This window comes from Sinohyriopsis cumingii, unplaced genomic scaffold (genome assembly GCF_028554795.1).
Source record: "Sinohyriopsis cumingii isolate HCF-2022 unplaced genomic scaffold, ASM2855479v2 utg004354l, whole genome shotgun sequence".
NCBI classification, from domain to species: domain Eukaryota; kingdom Metazoa; phylum Mollusca; class Bivalvia; order Unionida; family Unionidae; genus Sinohyriopsis; species Sinohyriopsis cumingii.
Genome location: NW_028316728.1, coordinates 17,706 through 23,553, shown reverse-complemented (window position 1 = coordinate 23,553; position 5,848 = coordinate 17,706). Strand labels below are relative to the sequence as shown.

Below are 5,848 nucleotides of genomic sequence, written 5' to 3'. Positions count from 1 at the left end.
GATATACCATACCTGTTAATTTCCTTATTAAATGCATTTTCACGTAACATTTAAAGGAGAGGTACATGTACATTTGCATAACCGTGCACAGCGGGAAAACGTTGCAAAACGTTGGAGCAGTTAACTTCCTTTATTGCCGGTGGGGAAATATTCCAGGATGTCAAAAATAAAATAAACATACACATAAAAACCTTATTAAAATTACGTTGCTAGCATGAGTTTCATTTGCCATATAGCCTAATTTGAAACCACACGAACAAAAGAATCATTTACAATATTTTAAACATTCAAACACGGTCGTTAAGTTGACCAAAACGTAGATCTCTTTATTCTCCACTTACATTAATGGTTCTTCGTCTAGATGCATTCTGCGCCATATGCCGTTATCTAGGTAGTCCGAATAGAATATGTTTCTTTTCTTGCGGAGACATTTAGGCATAACAAAATGTGTGATTTTACTGCGCCGGCATACATCTGAAGCGTACTTTCGTGACAGAAAAAGTCGAGGCCACTCCAACTGCGCAGTGACCGCAATTTGATTACAATTATATCTCCACTGGCCCACGTGAAGCTCTGAGAAGAACCGCTTAGGGGTCATGTTCCGGTGACATACGTTATTAGCATAATCGCTAATTTTATCAGCCAATCAGATGAAGGCTTTTACCTTGGCGTTTGGGAGACTGATTAGTACGGCAGAAGCTCATCAATGTGTTCCCAACGATTTGGTTTACTTTTTGAAATTGTATGAAAGCGGCATTTCCCTTGGCTAATTCAAAGGTCTCCAGAACATGGCCCCTAAGCGGTCGCTTTCAGAGCTTCACGTAGGACAGTGGAGATCTCATTCACATGAGACTGCAGTGACTGAGAAGCTGCAAATAAAAACAAGTAGTTCGTTGATTCGCATCCGCTCGGTTGATCTAACCTGGTTCACGGCCGCTATGAAGCTACCACCAATATGTGTCATTTTACGTAAAATTACTATAGGCGACCAGTCATCTTCGCTAGCCAAGGTTTCCATATCTTAAGCCTATCTACACCTTGGCGGATGGAGCAGGCATTTGTGTGCTTTGGGCGTGTGAATTTAATTGCATGCAGAGGAAAACCACCGCATCCTACCAAACCTAAATTGTTCAAGTTTGAACCTGTTCCTAGATGATCGAGACAAGAGGAGCACACAACTTAAATCGACCCATACATACGCAGTTGAACACTGTCGGTCTGTGCTTGTACAAATACACATCACTCAAATACACCTGTAATGGCTTTTCTTTGGTACGTTGTCATACCTTCGATGTTAAACTTCCAAAGAATCCTTTTGAAGTAAATTGCCTCCACCCTTTTCGGCCCATCTACAATGTACCACGGTTACACGCTATTGATTAGTTGGCATTACATCCCAAGGGAGGCAACTCACGAAATCCAGTAAATGTCCCTAGGACAAAGCACTAATATATCTGCTCGATCCGCCAAGGTGTAAATTGGGTTAACATATCGGAACCTTGGCTAGCGAAGATGGGGACCAGTTCATGTTGGAAAAAGTCGAGTGGCAGCTAAACGTTGTAAGTTTCGGTGTTTTTGAAAACACGTCACTTCTATTTAGGGGGCGCTCTACAGATATTATGAACTTATAAGAAAACGATTGGTGTATGGTGTAGTTGCTTACATAGGCAACATGCTCAGTGAGAGAATATTGGCATATTTCTGTGTTACGTTAATGTGCTGTGACTGAAATTTCTTTGTATATTGTCTCAAAATACCCCTCCCTCACAACAACAGCAACAAAAAAAAAAAAAAAAAAAAAGACAAAAAAAAAAAAAAAAACAAAACCTTACTGGTACTTATTTTCTTTGAAATACATTTCAACCGTATGCGTTGTGAGTTGGGGATATTTCTCTTCTCCCGAACATCGCTGGATTTAAATTTTTTTAATTGTTCTATACGGCAAAGTAACATAATCAAGAACACATTTACGCTAAATTGAAATGCAGAATATATTACAAGCCAGGGGTCATTACTTGACCGAGCGGTGTCAGACACTAGCGTGATACCCGATAGAAGTCATAAGTTTACCCCAAATTTACAAAGACTTCCATACAACTTCAGTTGTAAATTATAAAGCCCAACGTGTCCATTATATGCATACATTTTACTTTAATCAATGCAAGACCACAGAGCTCACAACCTGCCAAATATATACTGTTACACGCACACGGGTATTTACTTGACCGAGCGGTTGTCAAACCCTGGCGCGATTCTCGCTAGAAGTCATAAGTTTCCCCGACTTTCCAAAGACTTCCATACAACCTCAGTTGTAAATCAGAAAGCCCGACGTGTCCATTCTATACCTAAATTTTCCTCTAATTAATGCAAGACCACGGATAAACCAAACTGTCAACTATCTATCAACCGTACATCTGCGTGTTTTGGCTTCATTATGTTTCCGCACCACCAACCGTTCACGCCTTAGAACATATATGAGTACTCCCTAACAATGGGAACTATTTTAACTCCGCCACCTTAGGCCAGTCAATGTATGCTTTCCAGGCACATTTCGCCGATATAACTGCACCATATTCGCCCGCATGGCGACATAAACGGTCTCTGCCAAGTCCCTTTTTATTTATGCCCTTGTGTAATTTACCGGTTTAATACCGTAAGTGCTGTCCTTGCAGTCACGCTACCAATGTATACCACTAGATTTCAATATGTACTATTTTACTCCAGGGACATTCATTCGGTTTTGGTCGCAATTCACTACTAGTGAACCATGGCATTATGGAGACTCACTAACACTTTACTCCGCGAAGTTTGCTCCTAGTGATTGGCCAATTATTTCGGGCAAAGGAATATTTATATTGCACCGAATTCCAATTATCAGACAAGTAATCACACAAATCTAAGAATTCCTTAAAACGGGGCGCTATAACCAAAGCGCATACTCCAAATTTATTACAATATGATCAAGTCGAAATTAATATGAAACTTACACGTTCCATACTGTTTCGTGAATTTTGATAATGAAATTAAAAATATGGAACGCTTCACGAATTTGCGTGTCATCCTTGCGCAGGGGCCATGCTAATCTTCTCTGTATCGTTCCAATTTTAGTATATGTACTGCCGAAGCAAGTACGATATACCATACCTGTTAATTTCCTTATTAAATGCATTTTCACGTAACATTTAAAGGAGAGGTACATGTACATTTGCATAACCGTGCACAGCGGGAAAACGTTGCAAAACGTTGGAGCAGTTAACTTCCTTTATTGCCGGTGGGGAAATATTCCAGGATGTCAAAAATAAAATAAACATACACATAAAAACCTTATTAAAATTACGTTGCTAGCATGAGTTTCATTTGCCATATAGCCTAATTTGAAACCACACGAACAAAAGAATCATTTACAATATTTTAAACATTCAAACACGGTCGTTAAGTTGACCAAAACGTAGATCTCTTTATTCTCCACTTACATTAATGGTTCTTCGTCTAGATGCATTCTGCGCCATATGCCGTTATCTAGGTAGTCCGAATAGAATATGTTTCTTTTCTTGCGGAGACATTTAGGCATAACAAAATGTGTGATTTTACTGCGCCGGCATACATCTGAAGCGTACTTTCGTGACAGAAAAAGTCGAGGCCACTCCAACTGCGCAGTGACCGCAATTTGATTACAATTATATCTCCACTGGCCCACGTGAAGCTCTGAGAAGAACCGCTTAGGGGTCATGTTCCGGTGACATACGTTATTAGCATAATCGCTAATTTTATCAGCCAATCAGATGAAGGCTTTTACCTTGGCGTTTGGGAGACTGATTAGTACGGCAGAAGCTCATCAATGTGTTCCCAACGATTTGGTTTACTTTTTGAAATTGTATGAAAGCGGCATTTCCCTTGGCTAATTCAAAGGTCTCCAGAACATGGCCCCTAAGCGGTCGCTTTCAGAGCTTCACGTAGGACAGTGGAGATCTCATTCACATGAGACTGCAGTGACTGAGAAGCTGCAAATAAAAACAAGTAGTTCGTTGATTCGCATCCGCTCGGTTGATCTAACCTGGTTCACGGCCGCTATGAAGCTACCACCAATATGTGTCATTTTACGTAAAATTACTATAGGCGACCAGTCATCTTCGCTAGCCAAGGTTTCCATATCTTAAGCCTATCTACACCTTGGCGGATGGAGCAGGCATTTGTGTGCTTTGGGCGTGTGAATTTAATTGCATGCAGAGGAAAACCACCGCATCCTACCAAACCTAAATTGTTCAAGTTTGAACCTGTTCCTAGATGATCGAGACAAGAGGAGCACACAACTTAAATCGACCCATACATACGCAGTTGAACACTGTCGGTCTGTGCTTGTACAAATACACATCACTCAAATACACCTGTAATGGCTTTTCTTTGGTACGTTGTCATACCTTCGATGTTAAACTTCCAAAGAATCCTTTTGAAGTAAATTGCCTCCACCCTTTTCGGCCCATCTACAATGTACCACGGTTACACGCTATTGATTAGTTGGCATTACATCCCAAGGGAGGCAACTCACGAAATCCAGTAAATGTCCCTAGGACAAAGCACTAATATATCTGCTCGATCCGCCAAGGTGTAAATTGGGTTAACATATCGGAACCTTGGCTAGCGAAGATGGGGACCAGTTCATGTTGGAAAAAGTCGAGTGGCAGCTAAACGTTGTAAGTTTCGGTGTTTTTGAAAACACGTCACTTCTATTTAGGGGGCGCTCTACAGATATTATGAACTTATAAGAAAACGATTGGTGTATGGTGTAGTTGCTTACATAGGCAACATGCTCAGTGAGAGAATATTGGCATATTTCTGTGTTACGTTAATGTGCTGTGACTGAAATTTCTTTGTATATTGTCTCAAAATACCCCTCCCTCACAACAACAGCAACAAAAAAAAAAAAAAAAAAAAAGACAAAAAAAAAAAAAAAAACAAAACCTTACTGGTACTTATTTTCTTTGAAATACATTTCAACCGTATGCGTTGTGAGTTGGGGATATTTCTCTTCTCCCGAACATCGCTGGATTTAAATTTTTTTAATTGTTCTATACGGCAAAGTAACATAATCAAGAACACATTTACGCTAAATTGAAATGCAGAATATATTACAAGCCAGGGGTCATTACTTGACCGAGCGGTGTCAGACACTAGCGTGATACCCGATAGAAGTCATAAGTTTACCCCAAATTTACAAAGACTTCCATACAACTTCAGTTGTAAATTATAAAGCCCAACGTGTCCATTATATGCATACATTTTACTTTAATCAATGCAAGACCACAGAGCTCACAACCTGCCAAATATATACTGTTACACGCACACGGGTATTTACTTGACCGAGCGGTTGTCAAACCCTGGCGCGATTCTCGCTAGAAGTCATAAGTTTCCCCGACTTTCCAAAGACTTCCATACAACCTCAGTTGTAAATCAGAAAGCCCGACGTGTCCATTCTATACCTAAATTTTCCTCTAATTAATGCAAGACCACGGATAAACCAAACTGTCAACTATCTATCAACCGTACATCTGCGTGTTTTGGCTTCATTATGTTTCCGCACCACCAACCGTTCACGCCTTAGAACATATATGAGTACTCCCTAACAATGGGAACTATTTTAACTCCGCCACCTTAGGCCAGTCAATGTATGCTTTCCAGGCACATTTCGCCGATATAACTGCACCATATTCGCCCGCATGGCGACATAAACGGTCTCTGCCAAGTCCCTTTTTATTTATGCCCTTGTGTAATTTACCGGTTTAATACCGTAAGTGCTGTCCTTGCAGTCACGCTACCAATGTATACCACTAGATTTCAATATGTACTATTT

The 5,848-nt window shown here is 40.3% G+C and overlaps 1 non-coding gene across 1 annotated transcript; it reads right to left on the bottom strand.

Moving 5' to 3' along the window:
- Nucleotides 1-3,025: 3,025 nt before the first annotated feature.
- Nucleotides 3,026-3,132, bottom strand: LOC149769205 (U6 spliceosomal RNA). The gene has a single exon (XR_016419349.1). It is a non-coding gene; the product is annotated as a U6 spliceosomal RNA (small nuclear RNA).
- Between the last annotated feature and the right edge of the window lie 2,716 nt (nt 3,133-5,848).